At 41.5% G+C, this 23,792-nt stretch overlaps 1 protein-coding gene across 3 annotated transcripts in view; it reads right to left on the bottom strand.

Annotated features, from left to right (window-relative positions):
• Positions 1-23,792, bottom strand: part of sema4c (sema domain, immunoglobulin domain (Ig), transmembrane domain (TM) and short cytoplasmic domain, (semaphorin) 4C) — a 113,605-nt gene that overhangs the window by 60,788 nt on the left and 29,025 nt on the right. Inside the window, exons 1-2 of one of the 3 annotated variants that reach the window (XM_061766589.1) lie at positions 3,681-3,830; positions 2,897-2,925 (exon numbers count right to left, since the gene is read on the bottom strand). The exons of 1 other annotated variant lie outside the window; for it this stretch is intronic. The gene's annotated coding sequence lies outside the window, so the exon portion shown is untranslated. Of the gene's footprint in view, positions 1-2,896; positions 2,926-3,680; positions 3,833-23,792 lie in introns of those variants that run through there. One more of the 3 variants, XM_061766590.1, reaches the window with a different exon arrangement.

Raw genomic sequence — 23,792 nt, 5'->3', positions numbered from 1 at the left:
TATATGATATTTCATCCCGGGCAAACAAATATGGTTAATTTGTTTGACTGGTGGTGCAGGTAAATGAAATCTGAAGATGTGTGTTTGTTTGCATGCTCTTGTGTGCAAAAATCGAAACAAAATTGCTGTTATTGATTCCATGCTTAAGAAGAAAATGAGAGGGGAAGAAAAATCCCCCCATATCAGATGATGGTGACGTGTTATTAAACAACCGTGCTCAAATGCTACTTTTGAGTGAAAGTGCCAAGTCTCACAATACACACTACCTACTTTATTGGATCGATGCTGGCGGCCTTAGCGGCCAACGCTTGAGTGAGCCAAGAAGAATGTTGAGATGGGGGTGGGGGTAGGGAATTTGGAGGCAGGGTAGAACAGACAAACATTTTTGAGAAAACGTGGGAGAGCGACATAAAAATCATATTTAGATATGTTGCAAGAGGCATTTTCACTATCTATAACTATGCAAAGACGTAACAGAGTGAAGTGGGCATCCTGAAGGCCAGATTAAGGGAAGAAGGACTGGGGGAAGATTGTGGCAAAAGGCCCAGTGGGGATTCTTCTCCCTTGTGTGAAATAGAGATGAAGTTGTTTACCAAAAAAACATCATCAAATTTCAGAATATAGCGGAACCTCGATAAAACGGACTGTCGGGACTGAACAATGTGTCCAAAAATTTCCATTTGTCACTTAAAATGCCGACGTGGTGGCAATGTGATGATGATGGTTATATCTATCTATATAGATATAATATAGTGGAGTGCACCAAAGAGAGCAGCATGGCTGCTGTGTTAACTCTAAGGAATACAAAACACAAGTCTTTGGAGTCTGCAACATGCTATTTTTGGTACAGTATTTTTTGTTTTGTTTGTTAAGCCATTTACCTTTGGCAGCAGATTTGGAACTAGTAAGCACACTAATTCCTTGCGACTCATGAGAACGACTTGCCTATGCTGAGTACTGTACGTCAACAATGAAACAAGAATAAAATGTGAAACTTTTTTTTAATATTTATTTACAATAACTTTGTACTGTACTGGGCGTTTTAGGCCACGAAAAAAACCTAATGATTCTCGATAAAAACAAATCTGTAAAATCTTTAAAATTAATTGCAAACAACTATTTAATAAAAGCCTTGGATCACTTTGGGGGAAATACCACAAATAGATTGATAGTTTGCCTTAAGTGGTCTTTTACAAACTACAAACATATAATGGACTCGACTTCTAATTGCTATGCTGCTCTGTCAATGCTGTACAGCGCAGAAGGGAAATACTTTATGGCAATTTAAAAAAAAGACTATTTTAACAACTTGCCGTGTGGCTTTTTTTGACTAATTTAATCTCAATGCCAATGTACTAGTAAGATGTACTACTAATGTCATCATTTGTTATTTAGTTGCAAGTAGAGAACTTTACAAACACAACAGTTATTCTTTGAATCAAGCCAACTCTTATCATCTCCTAATGATGCTACAGCTAATGACATACATCCCAGGTCTCCCATTATGACCACATTAAAGCAATTGCATTGTGTCTGTCCCTGCTGCCTCTATGAGATCCTGCAGTGTTACCTCATTCAAATCATCTTTTAGAGGCTGGTCCTGTTGTTGAGCCTGGTTTAGCTAATGAGCTGCGACATGGCAGCCTAAATAATATCAGTCACCACTCCACAATAAGAGAGCTCATTAAAACATCGAGACAAATACGCCACATGGTCTGATTGTGTTTCTGAGCCCCTGTGTGTGTTTTGGTTGAGCTTGCACGCACGCACGCACACACACACGCACACACACACGTGTACTTGGGGTAAGACAATTCCCTATAGGGAGAAGCAAAGAGGGGGAATTTTCTCAATGCACGGGTGGATTACAGGGGGAAAAAAAGATGAGGGACGTTTCAACTTCATTCTGTGTTCTTTTTCTTTGTCAGTGAATAACTCAGTTTTACACTGCCCTCCACATCACCTTTATTTTATCCAGGAGTTTTCCTGACAGCTGTTTCCTTCCTCTCCTCCACCAACAAACTTCTAGCTGATTGCCAAGCCATTCTCTGACTTTTAACCCCTGACCTCTGACCTATCTGTGGGTTGCAGGGCTGGTCTACACCTGACTATCACACAGTGTATTGTCCATTAAGCCGTGGATGTGCGCACACACACACACACACACACACACACACACACTAAACGGCAACTCCCAACCTCTTCCTTCCTCTCTCGCCTCCTTGGAAAACAAACACTTCATCGAGCATCAGCTCTCTTCCTTCCTTCCTGCTACCCCTTCCGCTCCCAATCGGACATCTTTTACTGCTTTCCAGCATTTAAAATGCACACACACACACACACAAAAACAAGAACAAACTCACAAAGACTTTCTGGCAACAATAAAAAGGGGGAATCAAACAGTTTCACAATTTGTGACCGAGAATTGCTATGCAATGTTCCTCCTGACATCTATTGAGCAATTGCTACATAGATTCTAAAGCTGATGAGTTTCAGTATTGGGTCATTTGAAAAAGTCCTAAAATTATCAAGAATAATCAAGATCATAAGTATGACTAGGAAACTCTCAGCATCGCACACACAAATCTGCAAACAAGAACGCGAAAAGGAAGCACCAAATCATATTGTTGCAACTAAAAAAATACAATACCTGGAAACCTGTGAAACTATGTATCATACATAAAGCAGATATCATCAAATGAACAAGAACAAGAAACTCTTTCTGACTGAAAAACAGTTTCAGACACCTGTTTTTATGCTCAGAGAGAGTTCTTTAAGATATGTCGCTCAAAACATAATCTTGCGAAAAATGATTCATTCCCATTGCCATTCATTGGTAATTTTTGACCCGAGTTCATCCAAAGTTAAATTTTTGCGACTCTGAAGGTTATCTTACCTGCAAGTTTCAGAACAGCCCATAGGAGCCTAGAGAGAAGATGCAACATAATTTTAACAATTGGGAAGTTTCTCTTTTTCGGAAATATTTGGATCACAGCTCAGCTTTTAGAAAACAATGAGCTTTCTTAACAACATCCAAAGTGTTTTCAATCCCAGCATCCTCACACTCTGCCTGGCAGCTGTGTGTCTGGAATATTAATGGTGAAGTGTACAGTTGAGTCAGTTGATCAGGGTTCAACTCCAGACCAAAACGACTTTGGAGGAGAGCGAAAAAAATAAAAATACAAAATCACGTTACAAAACTCTCTGCAAAATTGATGATTTGAGATGTGGAGTGTGAAATGTCAACGAAGACTTTATTGCGAAGTCTGACTTCTAGGCAGAGTGCAATCATCAGGTGCTTTGTGGAGCTTTCCTAATGCCACGTTCACGTGTTTCGTTCATGTTAGACTAAGTAGTGATTTGGGAGTTGACCGTCAGAAGGAGCAACCGGAATGGCCAAATCGAAATAGTCTTAATTAACAGTGTCTACTATAAGATGACTACCTATAGTAACACGTAAATGTAAGCTTTGGCGATGGCGTTAACGGTTGTTGACTTGTGCGTACCCATCGACAGACAACGATGAAACACGTCCGTAAATGCAAACGTTATCACTACAAAATGGCGCGCAAATCGATCATATAATTGTCAAATGGCATTGCTAACAATACGCAAAGGTGTTACGTTACTACGTTCCGGCAAACGAGGTGAAATACTGTAATAGAAAGTAATAAGCATACCGCTGCTAGTTGTTGCAGGTGACGGTGAACGTGAAAAGACGTCAAAATTCGCCGTGCGTTCCCTTTGGACTGCATCTAGTCCTTTCAACGACTAAACTTGTCTGACTTTTATGCTTTATGCTAAGACACAACCGTTAGCTCTCTTTGAAGTCAGTCACTGTGTGCGTGTGTTTTTAGTTGTGAACATTGATGTGTTTGCGGACCCTCAGACGAGTTCTCCTCTGCATACCCTGACTACTTCTTTCATAACCTTTATAATTCTTTGGACCATCTGTTGATTTTTGTGTAACAATAATAACAATAATCATATAGTAACCGACGCATCGTTGGTCAAATAATTCGCTTGTATAAATGCTGTAACAGTTTATTCAAAAGGTGAACCATCTGGCCAGCCAACATGGTTTTTCAGATTTGTTTTTCATATCATTTCTATCTTAAAGTCCGTGATTACCGAGGGAAATTGAACGAAGCATTATAACAATTATTGAAACTGTAATCCTAAATATATTCATACTTTGTTAAATATTGCAAATAAAAACAAGTGTTGATTAAAAATATTTTAATACATTTTATTGTATTTTTAATCATCATAAATCAGTCTTTATTTTGATTGTGAATAACAGGTTGCATGATAGTAAGACGACATCTAAGATAACAATGTAAAATTATCTGATTTCATTTAATTTGTCAGAAAATTATGTATTAAATACAAATATATATTTGTTCACCTACCTTATGCCAGAGACGTATAGTGCCAGGCAGAACAATTAAATGGTTCTTCCATTAGATAGCAGAAAGTATAATAAATACATCATGTATCCACCTGTTGCCATTCATACAACGGAATAAGTCCTGGCTTCCTGCGACCAAATCAGCCTTGTGTTCAATTAAAATGGGCCCAGATTTCACACTGAGAAATTTGTGAGTAGATGGAGACAAGATCCTCTCATTTCAGTATTAATACTTTTGGTGACATTTTTTTTCAGTCATGTGTTAGATTTTTGTAAAGTAAAAATGGGTGCCTTTGCTTGATAAAGGTTGAGAAACACTAAACTAGAGAGTTGAATGAACTTTAAAAAGTTGTATGTTTTTAAATTGGGTGGTGTGCTGGTACGCTGCAATGTGTTAATCTATCAAACATAGTTTTGATCAGCTGCCCGACATGTACTAACACTTGTGAATGAAATCTCAGAAATTAAATAATCACCAGTCAGCGAGCAACCCATTAATATTCATGCACCAAAGCATATTTGCTTTATTTGCATACAATTAATGATTGTTTTAAACCGCCGCAGAAGCATCCACCCATTCAAATCCATTGCAAGTAAATGTCACTGAATTTCCAATTAACGGATAACTTGCATTCACTTGCCATTCTAATTACATCAAAGTGAAGCAAAACCTAGCCCCGCCTTTGAAGACAACCCATTTCTACATGATGAATGTCAGAGAACATATCCTATGGGACTGCATGGTGCTGCAGTTACTGTCTCCCTGCAACCAGCTTTCATGTTTCCCCCTCGAGAGGCTCGTTGGGCCTTCAAAGATTCCCTCCTTTCATCCCTGTTGTAGCTGATGCTCAACGGACATTCTCTCTCCTGCTCGCTGCCTTGTCTATGTCATGGTCGGCTGGTCAGGCGTGGCCGGCTTATGATTCTTTGATCACCTCTCTGATCTCCTCCATCATTGCCAGGGGCACCATCTGATTACAGATTAAATGGATCTGATTTGGGCCCTGACCACAGGCCAAACACCTGCTCAGACCTGACAAAGTGATAAAAAGGGATGTACAGTCGGGATGAAACCAGTCCGGTCGACTTCCCGTACAAACGGACGCCAGGCCATCCGTGTCTGTGATTGAAGTACATCTTATACACAATGTATGCTGCAGGGTAGAGATATGCATTTCTATCACGTTCTAAAATAAAATCCTCCATCACCACGAACCTGAATTCATTTATAACAGAGAATATAATCGGCAAAGCTTCTCATCAGATATAAAAGCTTAACACCATATGCTACATTATAAATAAGACAGGTGATTTGACAGACTTAGCTGGCTCAAACTGCCCATTGTACAATGTATTTTAATGGGAGTAGCGCACAATGGTCTAAAGTCTTATCACACACTTCTTAATTATTTAAACACTGAATTGGGCTTCACTCCTTTCTTAAATTCTGTATTTTTAAACAACGCCAATAAATGAAAGTAAACTTTGTGTCATATGATGGAGAAAGTGACCAGTGTTGAATTCATCCCGTATATGTAATGGAACTCCTAACTAAATTATGCAGCAGTTCCAAATGATAAATTTGATTTATTCACTGGGCTGAAGTGAGCTCCGTGGATAAATTAAAGATTTGCTATGATTTTAGTTTTGCAGATAATGCAATTTAGTGACAGCTATAATTCGGAAAAAGTCCATCTTCTGACTTGGATACTGTGTCTATGACTTTTTTTCAGCTTTTAGCTTGGTTTTATGTATGTATGTATGTATTATTCTGTTATTTATTGTGTCTTACGTTTTATGTTTGCTCTTTAATATGTACAACACTTTTACGACTGCAGTTTTTTTTTAAGTGCTTTAAGTACTTGTTATCATCAGTCATTACAGAGCTTGATCTAGTGCTATAGACCAGTGTTCCCCAACCTTCTTTGCACCGCAGACTGTTGCGATAAACCTGTATTTTAAAGTAGGACTCCTGATATAGGCCGCCGTTAGCCAGCCCGCTCGGACCGGAAACAGAAGCGTTCGGGCCGGCTGGGACCGGAAACGGAAGCGTTCTGTGCAGTCTCGATGTGTCAATTGAGACGCGCAGCTGTTGCGGCGGAGAAGATCCGGTCAATTTTCAGAATAAAACACATTGACACGTGAATTGCAAAGATAAATTATGTAAATTGGTCATTCTTTCTCTGCGGCCCGGTACTGGTCCGCGGACCTGTGGTTGGGGACCACTGCTATAGACCAAACTGTCAATGCAAAATTGTTGCTAATGTGGTTGGTGTTTGGGTATGTTTTCTTCCCAGCTGACAAGCAAAAATTACGTCAAAGTGTGAAACTATTTTGGGCTGTTTGTGCAGCCTTGTTCACTGTGGCAACTGTTTCTAACAAAAACCTCAGAACTGTGTATAGCTGCACTCTGATTAGTCTCTCTATCTAACACTTAAAAGCAGGCAGACAATGTCAGCAATTAGCTTGTGAACATAAAGAGTCACAAATTTCCCTCGGGACTTTTCAAGAACCAGAACATAGGAGAGGAATGTGGATAATAGTCTTGGATTCCTCAGAGTGACAGGAACTCAAATTCAAGAGAATGCTAATGCCTATCTAGTAACAAGACAAGACAGACTGTTGACTATCTTTATGAGGCGATAATATGTCACTGTTATCATTTCAGTGTTTTGTATCATGACGGGCCTAGAAAATCAATTAATGCAATTTTAACAAAATTCAATCAATGAAAGCCATTCTTTTTCCTTATTTTCAGTTTGAGTGAAGACATTTTAGTGTTCATGGACAGCTTTAATCAATGGATCTCATCTATTCTGCTGGAGGTCCATTTTCTCCAATCACTGCGGGAACTAATCTCACTCAGAGCATCTCGCAGGTCTCTCTGCTGGAAAGTGCTGATCAGGATCTTATAGAAGCCTCTCGCTTGTGCAGAGATTGAACAATATTGCTTTAAAAGTAAGTGCACCGTCAAGCTGCCTCCCTTGTTAATACACAACTTGTAAAAAGCAAAATGTTACCTCAGCATGTGAATTTGTGCGGTGTTCTATATCAGGGATATGTGTTAGTACCTCAACAATCGCCTTAGCACTCAGTTGTGCCTTTTCAACCTTTTATATAGACCACTGAAGCTAAGCGGAAGCACAACAGCCCTAACCTGAAGAGTTGGTCTCAAAGAAAATCGACTTATGGAGCTATACTAACTGTATATTGATCTAGTTAACAGTACATATTATAATTTGAGCTGCTGCTTCTAATATTGATATCACAGGCAATTAAGTAATCATAAAAATATTTGCTTTTCAAGACCAGATACGGCATTATTTTGAGCCTGTCAAGATTTGGTTCATAAATATGAGTATCTGACCTTCCTGGATGGGAAACAAAAAAACAAAAACAAAAACAACAAGGAAAAACACAATTATAAGATACACTAGAAATCTGGGAAGGTAGACTGTCCTGTTTTTAACTTGACAAAGTATGTGTCTGCCACTGTCATCCCCTTTTTCTGCTCGACCTTGTGTTTGACAGTTCAGCCACGTTGTTGATGAGCACACGTGAGTGCAGTGAGAGGAGGTAACAGCCCTGTGCACTCAACCTGCCAGCACTGAGTGGAGGCCCCAGGGATGCTGGGCTGGAGGAGCACTCTACCCCCTACATCAATGCACATGTATCTATAGACCATATGTGTGTGCGTGCTTGCGTGTGTGTATCTTTGTGTGCGTACGAGCCTTTGCTTATGGTGCAGTTACAAGTCTATCAACCTTACTGTATATGATACAATGGTATGGTTCATTCTTATACATAGACTGCACATGGAATTGTCATATGCACCACTGCCACATGTATGGATTCCCACACATGCATGCATGCGCGCGCACACACACACACACACACAACACAACACATTATCTATCAGGGGTTGGACTTGACTCCTTAGTTCCCCCCGAATCCTAATTGTTCATCCTCAACATTTTGTATCGTTTTTCTTCAAGCTTTGGAACAGTGAAAAAAGAGGGAAAATACCTTTTCTGTCCCGATGCAGAAAACAGGGTCCATTAAGTCATGGTTCGAGGAGTTTGGTCTTTAAGAACTTGTGAGTCCTGACCTCAACTCCTTCAATCACCTTGAAGATGAACTCGAACAGAGTCATGCCCTCTCATTCACGTTCTTCTTGATGCATTCAACAACAAATCTCACAGATGAACTCCAAAATCTAGAAATCTTTTGTATATTTTCTTCCATTTTTAGTGTGGGTAAAGACCAGGGGCCTCATGTACAAAAAGTGCGTACGCACAAAAACGTGACATAATTTACCCCTCTTCTCCTAAAAAAAAACACGATTTTTTTTTCAGTGTGCGTGTCCACTCCTGTGTATTAAAATAATAAATTGAGTAATCAAAAAGGAGTCAAAGTTTTTGATATCCTCTTTGATATGCTGATGTGCTTCTATTTGAATTCAAAAGATTTATTACAAATACCACACATACAACATTTACGCATGAACCCTTATCTCACAGGGCTGAGTGGAGGTTACTGTATGAACACATTTGTTATGAGTTCTAAAAATACATGGTATTAACCTTTGTGGGGTGATCATTGTTAGCCGGATGTGCTCCCAGCACCCCTGAGAGAGCAGCGTCACCCATGATCGCAGCGATTCTCTCCTCGAGCGGCGTGAGGCCGGTTCTTCCGACTTTCTTTGGCCACACTGGCGGTGGGCAGCTGTCCTCTGCTTCACATCCACCTTAATGTCTGACCACGTCTTTTTTAGTTCAGCGTGTGCACACTATTCTGTCTCCACAGCATTGACAGCCGCACACGCGCTGTCCCATTCACTCCCCTTTCGCATGTTGTTAACGCCGTAGGACAGCGTGCCAAAGAGGATTTTCTTGCACACCTCCACTTCATTGAGCAATTTCACATTCAGAAAAATTATTTTTCTTCATTACCTTGCTCATTTTCCTTTTTTTCTGATCATGCAGAGATCGGCATCTCAGGTGCAGAGTTCATTTAAATGTGATTTGCATATTCAAATGTGGGCGTGGACAGGGAGGAGTCAGCTACTCCAACATGCGCTCATTTCCACGTTGATTGGAATGTACGAAGGAAATATGCTTGGATTCATGAGTACGCAGAATTTCATACATTTGGATATTTTTGTGCGTACGATGTTTTCTGGATTTGAGCGTACGCCATGTTTTAGTAGGAAATCCACGCAAGTCTTTGTACATGAGGCCCCAGGTTTTTTAATACGTTGGTCCATTTATTGGATGTTGGAACCTGCCCTCACAAATACTCTAATCAAATCACTTCCTCCAGGCCAGGTTCAGGCAAACAAACAAACAAATGTCTCTCTACATTGTATTTCAGGACTCACTGTATCATATTCTCTGCTGTATGTTTTACTGCTGTAATCAACTCTGAACAACTGTATATAAACTGTTGTGTTGATGCCTGTCGGTCAATTTAGTCTCTCGATATGGAGCAACTGTAGGGTATGAATACAGAACACATCCACAGCATGTCCTTCTCTCTGTCCGTCAGTTACCTTGCGTTCTGGCTTAGCGAAGCCACCCACTGTTCTCCTAAGGGGGATAGTTGTCCACTAGTGTACTTTTACTCTCACTCCAGCATTCCCTGTCCTCAACATCTCCTTAGCTTCTTTCTTTGAGAATTTACTTTCACAAGAGATCAGGAGATCATGCTGAGCCAGGAGCCCTGGAGCCCAGTAAGAGGCCATCAGGACTGGACGAGGCTGGACTCCTACAAAAAGGACGGAAACATACCTCAACAACAGGATGATGACAAATAGAAGCCATTAAAAACTGAAAGTGAATGAGAGGACCAACTACAGTGTTGTGTTTAAGGGGATTTAAAGGGAATTTGTGGCCTTATACTGTTACATTTTTCCATTCAAAGGTTTGAAATTCAACCATCTATTATCTGTCCCACGTGGTGGTGAAATAGTCCTTACAGCATACCTGTAGGGTATACACTTCACAAACGGTTTCACACAAAAGCGCAATTTAGTCTTCAATACACGCTTTTGTACAGGATTTTGGAATGCAGTAGAAGATAGAATACCACACAAGCACAGTGAAATTCGTAGGTTGAATAAACATGAAATGGAACACAGTAAATGTCTAAATGAATTATATCATGTCTTCTTTATCAGCTCAATTGTTTTGCAATGGTTGCTTGGGTAACTCTTAGGTCCTCTTCCATCTACTGTACAAATACACGACTACTATAGACTTTGAATATGCTCTTCATCCACACTGACTGCTGCATTACTGCTGCGGCACCAATAACAGCACACTTAACCTCACTTCTCCAGATGCCTGCCGTATTAGCATTTAGATGCATCTGAATTCGGAATGTTTCTCTCAAAGGGTTTACTTTAGTTTGTATATCTCAGGAATTGCTGCAGCATTAATGAGCATTAATAAGATTTCTTTTCATAGTAATGCAGCACCATAAAGTTGCTTTTCCCAAACATTTGTGGTTTTGTTGGGTCCTAAATCAGCATTATTTAAAAAAAAAAAAAAAATGCTGTAATGATTGATTAGACCCCTATCTCACTGGCGTGGAGACTAGTTGGCAACCTGATGGCGACTCAAGTGTCCCCTGGTTGCGGAGACGTCTCCGTGACATCACCTGGAGTCTCCTGGTGTTCTAGCCAGCTTTCCAGGGAGTCACGGTGAAATCGAACGTTCGATTTCATTGGAGACCTTTTGGCGACTCCTCATATGCTCACTATAGAGAAAAAAATTAATGTCATGAATAATCGTCACCAAAATGTATATGGGCATCTCTACCTATGTCCACTTCAACCTTTGAAAATATCAGAACGATTGCCCCAATATTTGGGATTTCATGGATGTCGAGTTTTCCTCTTATCCATCCATCCATTGTCTGTACCGGTTTATCCTCACAAGGGTCGCGGGCGTGCTGGAGCCTATCCCAGAGGCGGGGTACACCCCGAACTGGTAGCCAGCCAATCGCAGGGCACATAGAAACAAACAACCATTCACACTCACATTCACACCTATGGGCAATTTAGAGTCTTCAATCAACCTAGCACGCATGTTTTTGGGATGTGGGAGGAAACCGGAGTACCCAGAGAAAACGCATGGAGGCACACGGAGAACATGCAAACTCTACACAGCCGAGGCCGGATTTGAACCCGGGTCCTCAGAACTGTGCGGACCACCGCAATATAATGTATATTATATATTTTTGTAAGTGTGGAAAAAAAGTTGTGAAACCCTGCCATAGGCAATCTTTTTATAACAATGAAACCGGACTGACTAAGATGCTTGTAATAAACCTCACCATTAATGATTTGTGAATTACTTTTAGTCTTACCCAAAGAAATACATGGACAGTACAAATTGTTGTATTTTCATGTTGAGATCAAATTAGACTAATAAGGAAAGTTTGGTAATGTTCAACGATTTGGTAGTAATCTTACCTTTGCTTTGTTCGGCACATGGTCAAGCTGAAAAGCAATAACAGCTGTGCAAGAGGCTACATTTTACTGAAGAAAAAAAAAATTATGATCAAAACTTGGCATCGCAACATTTTGATGAGAACCAGGGTCAGATGATTTGCTGTGGATGTGCTGATAATGATATAATCATTTTTAAAAACCCCATCTAATTACTAGCATGCAGCTTGCAAGCTCATAATTCAAAATGCATAAACAGAGATATAACTAGAACTGATTTTAAATTACAGAGGTATTATTTTACCATCTTAATTTTAACAAAACACTCACCCCTTACACACTCACGTCACAGCTGCTGACTCAACAAATACTGAAGCTGCCCTTTAGCAAGGCACTAAAAAGAGACAATGACGGTTGTGAAAAGTCAGCGTTTACATGAGTCCGGAATGAGACGACTTTGGTTATATTGGGCAGAAAAGATGCACATAATGCAAAGCAAGTCAATTCAGCAGATATTTTCTTTCATAAATAAGAACTGCAGGATTGAAATCAACATGTATGAATAGCCGAAGCCACCATTGCAGAGATACAGTATGTTTGGAAGGAAGGCGAGGGAATAAAGAAGCCAAGTGCCATCCTTTGGTGTTAAAACCAAGGGTCTATTTGAGCTTGACTGTGTCCATTAGGAGGGAAGGGCGATATGTGAACCACAAGCAGCTCTCTTTAAGACTCAGCTTTACATTAACGACTACCTGCTCTCTTGAACACACAAAACGATCAATAGCAATATGGTGGTAGGAGAGGAGTGTCTGGGATTGACAGGCAAATATGAGGGAAATGTGTTGCAAGTTTACGGGAAGATAAACTTGGATCGATAGAGAGACAAAAACCTCTGATACAAGGGGGAAAGAGGATGGAGGAATGCCAGGCAGAGTTTACACTTGCCTACATCATCATACTTCATGGAGAGAAACATGTGGTGTGCTTGTCTTTGGTTGGCATTATCTCTTGCTTGGCAGACCTTTCTCTATGGAGCCTTTCCAATGACTATGTAGGGTTTCTTCTGGTATTGCAACGAATGTCTCTTTGTGATAGACTGGTCCAAGGTGTACCCTACCGATCAGGTCATGTCACCTTGCAACAACTTTCCACAAGCCTGCAAATAGTTGGATACTTTTATGTCTTGTGATGTCAGATGCAAGAAGTGCATTTTGGTTGTGTGTGACAAGAGTGACTTTCGATACCCATACACCTTACAGTATATGAAAAATCAATGAAGGTTGATGTAACTGCAGCAGCGCAACCACATCCCCCCCTCACTGAGCCATCACCTTATCGTGGCGGAGGGGTTTGTGTGTCCCGATGATCCTAGGGGTGTGGGGCTTTATGCCCCTGGTAGGGTCACCCATGGAAAACAGGTCCTAGGTGAGGGACCAGAAAATAGAGCTCAGAGTGTGAATCTGATCTAAACCATGCCTAAAATGCGTATTTGTTTTAATACAATCACTGACAAATCGAAAATAAAGAGTTTGTAGTGATTAAAAGATGCCCTGTGATTAATTGTCAACCAGTCCAAAGTGTACCCTGCCTCTAACCCAAAGTCACCTGGGATAGGCTCCAGTTCACCCACGACCCTAATGAGGACAAGCGCTAAAGAACTTGGATAATAATGGTGTTGAATTGCATGTGTCTACAAGGTTTTGTCAGTATTTGGTGGTTGTAACAAGATGTGTAAGAGGGTACGCTGTTAAGTGAAACATTTAATCTGCTTCTACCTGACAAATGTCAGGTTGTCGTGATGTATATAACCTCCACCATCTTTCCTGCATTCCCTTCACCCTCCATTTCCTCCCTTATTTCCCTGTCATAGCCCCCTCCTTTCTCTTTTACTCTCCCCATCCAAGCCTGTTTTCCTCACTCAAGCTCTGTGATGGCATCCTGTCAGAGAAAACCTGGACAACCAATATCCTCACAAACTGTGACAGACAGCGACAGATACACAGTTATTAGAATGGACGTTGAATCAGCGCATTGGGATTCAGAAAGAGAGGCAAACGCCAACTTTTAGTAAAAATATTGATTGCTGAAAAACTACCTGAAGCGCAGTGGGAGTGAACACAGATTAAAATCATGTCCAATCAAAGTGGATCCTCTCATTCCCTTTAAATTTGGCGCAATGACAGTCTTGCATGGAGACATCTGTGAACTCTGTCCATCCATTCTCAATACCGCTTATCCTGTTCAGGGTCACGGGGTGCTGGAGTCTATCCCAGCTGACTTCGAGCGAAAGGCGGACTACACCCTGAACTGGTCGCCAGTCCGTCGCAGGTCAGTGTGTTTGGCTATACAGTATGTCCACTGAGATTGAATGGCTACCAGTCCAGGGTGTACCTCGCCTCTTGGCCAAAGTCAGTTGGGATATGCCCCAGCTCACGCGCAACTCGCGGTTTAGAAAATGATAAAAGTCAAACCCCAGCTGTAGGTGACAAATAAACTATTAATAGCACCCCTGGTTGCAGTTAATTGCATCATTGTCTTTTGTATGTGAAAAGTGGGGATAAGAATTATCATCATTAGGAAAGCCATTTTCCTTTCAATAGGTGAGAGCCTGAGGCATTGAGCTCTGCTTAAAAACATGTTACTGGGTCACATTAGTGGACATTTAAGATCCACAATTGTTTGAGTTGGACCTGTCATAAACTGAAAGCCTGTTTTTTTTTCTTGAGTACTGCTTCTTTTGTGTTTAATTTATGACTATTTGTGTTGGTGGTCCTTGTCTCACAAGCAACCAGTTGTAGCTCCCTAAGGATGCAAAAAATTATCACAAGAAGGAAATTCATAGTGGCTAATGGCAATGCCAAAGTCCATAAACTGTTTTCATATATTTCCATTTTCGCCTTCTATTTTTGTGCTCTATCCGAAATAGTGCGCCACCAGTTTTACAAACACAGAAACGCATGCAAGCACAAGCTCACACACACAACCTTCAGAATGTTCTTAAATTAAATTCTTTCAGAGCTGACATCCAATACCTTACCATACCTCATTTTCCCCCTCTCTGTCTCTCTCATCTTTTTGTTTGCGTCTTTCTTATCTCCCATCTGATGGCCCACTCTTTACTTTCTCTTTGTTTTGCATCAAAATTATTTCTTTACGGGCATACATGAAATTGCCTGTACTTTCCATGTCCTGTTTTGACAAGTACCACCATCCCCCTTACACCATGGATTTCCTTTCTTACTTCTCTTCATTTGTGGCTGATTTTACACCCCCAATGCGCGCGCACACACACGCACGCACTACCTCCTTGCTTTCTGAAATTTTCACTTGGATTTCTGAACAGCACAATTGTTGATATTTTTTATTCTTCACCTTTTACTCTGTCTGCACTCCCTTACTTGTTTTTCTTCTCCTCTTCCATGCATCTGTAAACTTTCTTCCTATAGGTCCAACAGGGAGACTCTATTCAGATGAAGGTCACATTTGACTAAAAGAGAGGACACACACATAGGGGCAGTAAGTAAAGTTAGGGGATGTAGCCCCATTTAAGGTTGGCATAGGTGCTTTAATCTTTTATTTTCCATAAACCTGCATGTATACATCTTGTCTTATCCACAAGTTGTGTGTATATACTCACAAAAACATGTTAAAAAGCAAGTTGAAAGCCAAGTCACACACTTGGCTAACCCCACAAACTGTCTGGGAACAATATACTAACAAAGTCTTACAGATATTAGGAATAAGGAGAAATCAGGAGCTCCCAGCTTTCAAAAGTTGAAGAAAATACCAGAAATTTGCACTTGAAAGTTGACTCAAGTGTCACTGATGGTATTAGTGGTTCAGTTGTCCTTTCCCACAAAGAGACAGTGTGAATGTTAGTGGGAATTGCTGTCCGTCTCTTTATGCGCTCTGTGATTGACGGCGGCCAGTCCAGAGTATAGTCAGCTTCTCACCCAAACCCAGATATGATAGGCTGCAGCTTCACATGACGCTGAACAGGATAAGCGGTATGGAAAATGGATGGATGCGGGTTGACAAAAGTTTTACTTGAACACATTCTCTATGCACACACACAGCTACACACAAGCCTCAGCCCTCAAGGCTCACATACAGTGGATCCTAATGTTCAGAATGCAGCTCAAATAACCATGTCCTAGAGTGGTTTTGTAAATGCATGTGTACTCATGAGCGTGGACCAGGATCAGCATCATGTCAACATCTATGGCTCACTAGCTCACTAGTCACAATGAGAGTGCCACAGGCCATGCAGATACTATCAGCAAAATACTGTATGGGCTGGCTTGGGTTACACAGAGGCTGTGAACAAAGGAAGGACCAAAACCTCTGAAACCATCATACTTCAGTCACCGAAGTCAATAAACAAGCCTCTGGGAGTTCAGCTTCATAGCATTGTGCTACATTGACTTAAAAACAAATGTGCAATGTCAATTGTGCTGAAAACCTTGTCATAACTCCAATTACAATGAAAACTGTATCTTTTAAAGGGGAAGTTTGTTTGCCACAGGGGTATGCCTGGAATAAATAAGCCCATAAATGACTGGCATCTCATAAGTCACACCTTCCGTCTTCGATTGGTTGTTTCTTCTTGGGCTTGGGGGTTTCTTGTTTATCAAATTAGAGACACAAGCTGAGGCCAGAAATGGCGGATTTTTTTCACAAATCATATCTATCATGTACTAGTGTCAAGTCATAATGACTGTTTTGACAAATATGACAAAATGTGATTTTTTTGTGTGTAGAAAATTGTTAACTCCTGTAACGGACACGCCATTAAAGATGACACCCAGCACCACCAGTCTCGTGCAGTTCCGCATACCCGCCTTGGTGGATGACCACGGAGCACGGCAGATTCAACTTCACACACAGACGCTAAGTGAATTACAAGCCTAAGCATCAAAGCGGAGACATAGACAATTTCTTAGAATGTGGACGATAAGTGAATTACAAGCCCATCTGGTTTCGCACCAGAACGCTAAATTAATTAACTTCCACCACCAACCAGCCTGAAGAGGCTCACCAACAAAGACGTCTCCTTCCTGCTGTGTGCCGTGACAACTGCCCAGCTGGGTTGGGACAATGGACGGGGTACTAGCGACACCCACCGGTGGCGGAAAGCTACTGCAACTCCGGATTAACCGTCTTCACTGGACTTGAATGTGATATAATATTGTCAGAACAAGCCGGAGCTACTCACGGGCTCTTGTCTCGTCCGACCAATTTGCCAAAGACTGGCCCAGCCAGGGCGCCCCACCTCACCACGAGGTGACGAGGACACATCGGACACTTCCCCATTGCAGGGCATCCTGCCAGCGCGCCGAGCTACCCTTCTTAGGGGCCTGGGCACACTCCGTGGGGACAGAAGCGGGCACCACATGTCCGCTCCGAATGTCTTGAGAGCAGAGACACCCGGCTCCGGCCATCCTGCCTGGGAAGGTTTTGTGCTCCTTTTCTTTGTCTTCCTCCTTTCCGCCAAATCCACCTGTTCTCCGTGCGAACCTGCCGAACACCCGGGAGCTTCACCTGCCTGCCTCAATCGTGTTCAAGACACCTAAGTCCAACACGGCAGTCTACTAAAAGTACAGATTGGTGCATACTTGGGTTCAAATTAACGAGAACAGGAATCCCCAGCTATATGCATTGTCACTACAGGCTCATCCCACCTTCACATCACAAGTCAGTTTCCTTTGCCAATGTTAGTCTGTCCTTCGTTTGTTTTTTTTGTTTTTTTTTCTGTATTGCTGCCCTGTAGATTCCCCATGTTAGATCATTACATTTTCCATAAAATTCACTACCTGCATTGTTGTGTGTGTTTGGATTAGAGAAAAAAAAAACTCTGGTCGTCTAGAACTCTTATCTAATTCATGTAGCAACTTTCAAATTACGAGACTGAGGAAAAAAGGTTTGTCGTCACTTTGTCCTGAAGTTTTATACATCTAAAAAGTGACGTGGTGCCCCTTTCTGGATAAAATAGCTTGATTTATACCGCTGTAATTTAAAATGATGCTAAACGTATTAAGTATTAATTGCATTTTTTTATTTAACTAATATACGCTACACTCCGGCGGCACGGTGGACGACTGGTTAGAGCGTCTGCCTCACATTTCTGAGGACCGGGTTTCAATCCCCGGCCCCGCCTGTGTGGAGTTTGCATGTTCTCCCCGTGCCTGCGTGGGTTTTCTCCGGGCACTCCGGTTTCCTCCCACATCCCAAAAACATACGTGGTAGGTTAACTGACAACTCTAAATTGCCCGTAGGTGTGAATGTGAGTGCGAATGGTTGTTTGTTTGTATGTGCCCTGCGATTGTACCCCGCCTCCTGCCCGATGATAGCTGGGATAGGCTCCAGCACGCCCGCGACCCTAGTGAGGAGAAGCGGCTCAGAAAATGGATGGATGGATGGACGCTCCCCTTCAATAAAAAAAAAAAATCACAAATATTGCATTTTGTTGCTCTGTTGTTACTATATTCTTAGTGTTTGAAGGAATGTTAAGGAAATACATAATAAGGACTGAAAATATTTATTGTATTCTTTTGTTACACTAATGCATGTACCTTTATGAACATGTGGACATTTGTCCTGTCAAATCTCTTTCCTTTATATTCAATTGGCTCAGATCTACAGATCCCTATCCATTGATTTTATATACCGGTTGTCAGGGTCATGTGTGAGCTAGAGCCAGCGTATACTCTGGAATGGTCGCCAGCCAATGGTAGGGCACATGAACAAATAACCATTCACACTCACATTCACACCTATAAAGAACCAAACTGTCATATACTGCCCTGCTGTTCCATTATTGGAGCCGGGAGGGCGCTTTGCGTCCTCTCGCTCTCCCCCCTCCTCTCGCTGTTTTCAGCAGCTGTCAATTAGCCTCATCACCACCGGTATATAAGCCTGCCTGTTCCAAGAAATCCTCACCAAAGTATTGCAGTTACTTCCAGCGGTACCACGGCCCATTTACCTCACGTAAGTCACTCTATTCATCGTTCCCTTTTTTGACTCCTGTGTCTCCTTCTTCTCAGTTTTTTCCCCCGTGTTCCTGATCCACGTCATGCCTACCGCCAAGCCAGCCGCCTGTCCACGCCACCGCCTGCCAATCCACCTAGGACCACCACCATTACCTTTCCTCAATAAACTGTTCATCATTTTACATCTGCCTCCGCCTGCTCTTTGATCCAGCTGCTCCCAATACGCGACACAAACTCTTCAATTAAAGGTAGAGTTTGTAGTTAAAAAAAACAGCACCTCTGTCATAGATATGTTAAAACTTTCTGCATGACCTGGCAAAATATTATTAATATGATCTTTTGCAAAATCTTCCGTCTCTGGCTCCCATTGACTACACCCAATGTGCTATTTGAATTCAGTGCATTAAAATTGTCTTAAATCAGAAATCTTAGACAATACATTTGTTGTTGACCAGCATTATCTGACTGCATAGCAGCAAATTGGGCATCACTGGTGGAGTTTTCCTAACTATCTAAGTCATCCAGACGTCAGCTTTCCACTTGCTTCAACCAGGAGAACCCAGCAGCCAAAATACTGCAAGACTCTGCATAAATACTTGTGCACACTGACACTTATATATGCGTGCGTCCACACGCGGATCGACTTATTCACACCAAGCTAGTCGGCCAAAAATAACAGCGGAGCTAAGTTGGTTAAGTAAAAAAACAGGATTTTAAGAACACCAAACACATGCACACACCTCCACCTTCTTTCTGCCTGTCTGTGTGTTTGACAGTCAGCGCCATGAGGGACAGTGTGGCAAGCAGCCAGAGACTTGTGAATCAGCAATGACTAACAGTTTAAACCCGCACTTTCAGGGCTAATCGTGTGTACTTGCAGGTGGGGGAGGACATGCTTTCATGTGTGTGAGCATGCTAAGTGTACAATTCTAACAAAGCCTTAAAGTCTGTTAATATGTGTGAGCTACCATGCTGATACTATATAAGCCTTGCCCATCAGGCTCACTTGTGACAGCTAGGATCTTTAATTGCATTGTCCCTAATTTGATATTGTCAGAGCTGACAGCCCCCTGATGAGCTGAGTGAAAATGGAGCGAATATGTGCCCGTCATGTCCTCCAATGAGCCCCGACAGGAGCCCAATGTTGTGCTCAGTTTGATCTCTCCACAAGACAATGCAATGGGATGCTAATCGGATGCAGAGGCCCAAGATTTGAGCATGTGCAAAAGTGTGTGTCTGCGTGTGGAGTATGTGCACGTAACTGCACATCCGTATGGTCGTAATGACAACTATAATAAGTGATAGGACTGGAAGAGGCATGTGGCAATAAAAGTCCAACAAAATGATCTGCCAGTATCAGTTAGAGCTGAGCAGTCTCCCAAAACCTGCCTGATGACACACACTCACACTCCCTGTTTGGTGAACATCTGGTCAAGGGCAGAGCTGGATCACAGTGTACTCCCACCTCCCACCACCTGTAGTGAATCTTTGTCGTCTGGTGTGATTTAGTCATAAACCTTGACCCTTTTAAGTAAAGTATTACTGCAGGTTGTGAGTAACAAGCCAAAATTGAGGATGTCTCCATTTGCGCAGGCCATTATCAGTGCCGCAGCCCGACAAAGTCAATCCCCACCAAGATTTCTCATGAGAGTCGTCAATCCAGATTCAAGTAATGGATCAGTCAGTGTTGCATGGCACGACCGATATAAAGCTGAAAATGTGTACAAATTTGTCTTCCTATGCATATGAATACCGCCTCTACACTGTGTTATAACGTAGAATTAATAGGATGTAGGGTTTTCAAGATCGGTGTTGATCAGAATCATCTTTATTTGCCAAGTATGTACAAAAAGCATTTTAACTAGCAAAGATAGTGTCTTTTTGTTCTCACTATATTTTAAATGATGGGTCCACTTCTGAAACGCAAAAATGAACACATATTATGGAATTATAAGCGTTATATCAACATTCTAAATAGAGAAACCCCAAGTTATGTTAGCAACATTGAATAATATAAAATGGATACATATATGATTCCAGCATTAATCACAATGTTAATACAGTATTGCCTATTATTTATTTTTGTGCAACCGTTTGAAAATAAGGTAAATCCTCTTACTTCATGCATTTGATTCATCCATCCATCCATTTTCTGTACCGCTTTATCCTCACAAGGGTCGCGGGCGTGCTGGAGCCTATCACAGCTATCTTCGGGCGAGAGGCAGGGTACACCCTGAACTGGTTGCCAGCCAACCGCAGGGCACATATAAACAAACAACCATTCGCACTCACATTCACACTTACGGGTAATTTAGTCTTCAATCAACCTACCACACATGTACCCGGAGAAAACCCACGCAGGCACCGGGAGAACATGCAAACTCCACACAGGCGGGGCCGGGATTTGAACCCTGGTCCTCAGAACTGCGAGGCAGATGCGCTAACCTGTCGGTCACCGTGCCGCATTTGATTCAGAAATGTAAAATTGCTGCTGAAAATTGGTAGTGAGCTGTTTGCTATTTTGATAAATGACCTTACATTACCATCGCCACAAGAAAACACACACTTTTCCAACTCCAAATTTTGTAAGTGCAGCCCGCAGCACAGATGTTATCAAAGCCTCTGGCATTACAGCCAGGATGTAGTGACCGGATTTTTAGCAGTGGGAAAGAGCTGTTTAAAGCAAAAGCTAGAAGTACTTGGATTGTTTTTCGCTGCAGGGTTACCCCCTTTGTTGTAAAGTGTAATTTATTCGTATGTACAGTAACTGTCATAAAAACCACCTGCCAGTGGTAAAAATTGTTTTAACAATCTGTTATGTTAAACATTTTCCAACTAAACAGTTAAAGAAAAAAAAAAAGAGGCAGTATGTTCCAGAAGTTTTTGTATGCATGGTATGTTACATAAAGGAAGATACTTTACTGTCATCACAAGGTTAAAATATTTGATAGTTAGAAGAAACCCAATTATATGAGAGGAGTGAAGGCGTAGATAGAAAGGGCTCTGTGTGAATGCATGTGCACATGCGTCTGTGCGCGTGTGTGTGGCCTGGCGTGTGTTTATATAAGTGGAAGGATGTGATGGTAAAGCACTGGGTCGAACCCTGACCTTAACAATAACCATAACAACTTTCCAATAGTTGTCTCATAAAGGAAGAAAGGCGAACAAATCCCTGTTCCAAAGCACTCCTGCATCTTTCACTGGAGCACTTCAATTTCTGTCTCTTTTTCTCATTGATGATCTATCACAATCAACAACTTAACACTATCAGTTATTACGAGGACTTGGTCTGCTATATTTCAACAATATAGTGTCAACTGCATTTTATTAATTAATTTATTTATTTATTTTTATGAATAAGCATTTCCCATTGGGGTTCGGATGCTGAGGCTAAGCAGAACATTTAAACATTTCAATTATTGCAGCAGCTCGAAAGGAAAACTGGCCAGAAAGTACATTGCTCATAAAGTAAAGGGAAGATATAATAAACTTAATAATCGAGCGTAACAAAATGACCCCTCGTGGGTTTGTTATCTCATCAGTTGCATTCAAACGTTCATTCTGTCATGATCCTGTGTGATGTTTTTCCAGGCTCTGGGCCCGCTGACCCTCAGTATTTTTCCATTCCCTGGCAATGGTGGATGGGCGGAGCCTCCGACGCACCCCTGCCTGGCATCATGCTTAGTTAGGTTCTTAAGCGACAGATAGATGGAACCTAGTTGCTGGAATATTATTGCTCGTAGTTGTTGCCTGTTTGATTTTGTGTTTTGTGTCCATGTTTTGTCTTGCACTTGTTTTCAACTGTAAGCATTTCTGATTTTCCTTAGTCCTAGTATTATCTTTTCTTGTGTAGATTAGACTTTGCTATCTTGTCTCTGCCCAGTTCTCTGGACTTGCATAGTCCAGGAACTGCTCCCTTAGTTGTTTTATTACTGCTTTGTTGTATCGGCGACTAGCTTCCATTGCGCTCCGCCTATCCATCTCTGGTGTGTTTTTGTTTATTGTAGTTCACGTCAGCCTGTTGCTACATAGTTTTCATTTTTGTATTATCTTTCGTCATGTTGTTAGTGCACCCTTGGTTGAATAAATAGTTTACTTGCTCTTATTACTGTGTTGGCTCTGCTTTGGGGGTCAAAATTCAGTACATGTGACATGGTCATGAATTCACAGATGTTTCATCAGTCTGTGATTGAATTGTTCCATTTTAAGTATGATTCTGAAACCAGTCCTCAGTTGGATAATTATTTGAGTTTTACATTGACTGTTCTTTTTTTGTATGAACAACATATTTTCAACTTGAAAATGTCAATAATCAAGAGTGGGATGTTTGATAAAGGTGTATAATTTCCCAAGTAAAGCATTATTCCAAATCTATAAATTGTGTAAAGCTACTGATTAAATCACGAAGGTTAACATTAATATTAACTTATTTGAAATAACCAGGCAGCCATCCCATTTCACTCGCTTGCCACTTCACCATAGTCTACCTTTTTCCAACACCTGAGGAACTTCAGCTGAAATAGCAAATATTCACTGTACATGGGCGGAGTATTTTTTACTAAGGAAGAGTGTTATAAATCTATTCATGCATATAATAATTTCTGTCCTGTATGAGTGTTTATATTGTATGTGGACAACATGCATACAAGGTGTGTCGGACAAAGTATGTCAAATCCAAATTACAAACGAGTTTTCCCCTTCTTTGTGGGAACCAAAGAGATCTACAAAGAGATCCTGTGGAGTTTGCTTCATTCTGTGCACGAAGAGGCGAGAGTTGTGACGGGACAACTCGTGGCTTGTTCACAGCGCTCTGAGCATCTGAGAGTTCCTGGCCGAGATGAACATTGCTGTGATGGAGCAACCTCCGTACTCACCCGACCTGGTTTGGGATTTGGGATTCCCCAGCGTTGTCACTCACTTCGGCGAATGACCAATGAGC

This window comes from Phyllopteryx taeniolatus, chromosome 3 (assembly GCF_024500385.1).
Source record: "Phyllopteryx taeniolatus isolate TA_2022b chromosome 3, UOR_Ptae_1.2, whole genome shotgun sequence".
In the NCBI taxonomy this organism is placed as follows: Eukaryota; Metazoa; Chordata; class Actinopteri; order Syngnathiformes; family Syngnathidae; genus Phyllopteryx; species Phyllopteryx taeniolatus.
This window is presented reverse-complemented; position numbering and strand designations above follow the sequence as displayed.